The sequence below is a fragment of the Cebus imitator genome, unplaced genomic scaffold (genome assembly GCF_001604975.1).
Source record: "Cebus imitator isolate Cc_AM_T3 unplaced genomic scaffold, Cebus_imitator-1.0 Scaffold178, whole genome shotgun sequence".
Taxonomy (NCBI): Eukaryota; Metazoa; Chordata; class Mammalia; order Primates; family Cebidae; genus Cebus; species Cebus imitator.
Window position 1 is genome coordinate 3,477,518 of NW_016107493.1, and position 1,864 is coordinate 3,479,381.

Consider the following 1,864-nt stretch of genomic DNA (forward strand, 5'->3'; position numbering starts at 1 on the left):
GAGGCGAGATCCCGCCACTGCCAACCTGGGTGACGAAGACAGGCTCCGTCTCAAAAAAAAAAAAAAAAAAAGAAGTATACAATAATTCTTCAATATAATATCCTGGCTGGGCGTGGAAGCTCACACCTGTAATCCCAGCACTTTGGGAGGCCAAGGCAGGTGGATTACCTGAGGTCAGGAGTTCAAGACCAGCCTGGTCAACATGGTGAAATCCTGTACCTACTAAAAAAATGTAAAAATTTGGCAGGTGTCGTGGCGGGTGCCTGTACTCCCAGCTACTTGGGAGATGAGGCAGCAAAATTGTTTGAATTCGAGAGGCAGAGGTTGCAGTGAGCCAAGATCGGGCCACTGCACTCCAGCCTGGATGAAGGAGCAAGATTCCACGGGTGGGGGAAAGGCCAGGCGTCGGGGCTCATACCTGTAATCCCAGCACTTTGGGAGGCTGAGGTGAGTGGATCACCTGAGCTAAGGAGTCTGAGACCAGCCTGGCCGACGTGGTGAAACTGCATCTCTACTAAAAGTACAAAAATTAGCCAGGCATGATGGCGTGCGCCTGTAATTCCACCTAGTCAGGAGGCTGAGGCAGGGAAATCACTTGAACCTAGGAGGTAGAGGTTGTAGTGAGCTGAGATAGCACCACTGCATTCTAGCCTGGGCGACAGAGCAAGACTCTGTCTCCAAAAAATAAAATACGTATACACACATGCGCGTGCGCACACACACACACACACACACACACACACACACACACAATAATAATATAATCCTAATGATTATGTTTCCTGACGAAAATGAGTTCAAAGAAAATGATACTGGCTACTCTTAACATTACAGTAAAATTATCTGCCTTCTCTTTGTTCCACCTGTGGGATTGGACAAATAAGTGGAAATCAGATCAGAAGTTATGATGATTAGTTTTTCCTAACAATGGTTTTACAGAAAGTTTTGTTGTTGTTGTTGTTGTTGTTGTTTAGGTTAGATTATTCAATTCCAAAATGGTTACCTTGTTGTATTAACTGATGTTTAATATGTAAATAATGGTACTTACCTCACATGTTTTGGGTGTCCTCTCACAAAAGACTTCAATTTTAATATCACCGACATCTGTATGCAATGTCACAGACTAAAAAGGAGAGAAAATGTGAGAACAAATGAAATTTCTTCAGGTGACTTTATGTACTGTATTATTTCCCTAAATGGATATTCAAGATGATAATCTGAATAAAAACAGACAGAAATACTGCTTCAGAGATGACCCATCCACAAAGGATGTTGGTGAATTGCATATATATAAATAATACATAACAATTAGAGATAAGTTGTACTTTTTCCTCAAAATGTATCTCAGCAGTCGAGAAAAAACTCCAGAATATAAATGTTAGGGTTAAGTAGTATCCATGATAAAAATTTTGAAGTAAACATTTTGATGGAAATAATTATTTTAACTTTGAATTTTTTCATCAAGAAAAATAAAAACAATTGTTATGTACTATTGATTTATACGGCAATTCACCAACATCCTTATTTATAGAAAAATGATGAGAAAATGATTTTTCAAAACATAATTGCCACCATTTTCCTTAGGTAATTTAATTCTGAGAAATAGGGTTAAAAAATAATTCCTTTCTCAACTAACAAAAACATAATAAGTGTCAGTGTTTCCAAATCCTAAATGTGCAGATAACCATAGTGCTCTTTCTTGCTTGCTTCTTTTCTTGTACCTGTTTTTCTGTAAACTGTATACCCCTTGATACGATACTCTATTCTGGAGAGGGAGAAAACAATCTGGAGGATTCCTTTTTCACTTCCTTTTTTTTTTTTTTTTTTGAGATGGAGTCTTGCTCTGTTGCCCAGTTGGAATGCA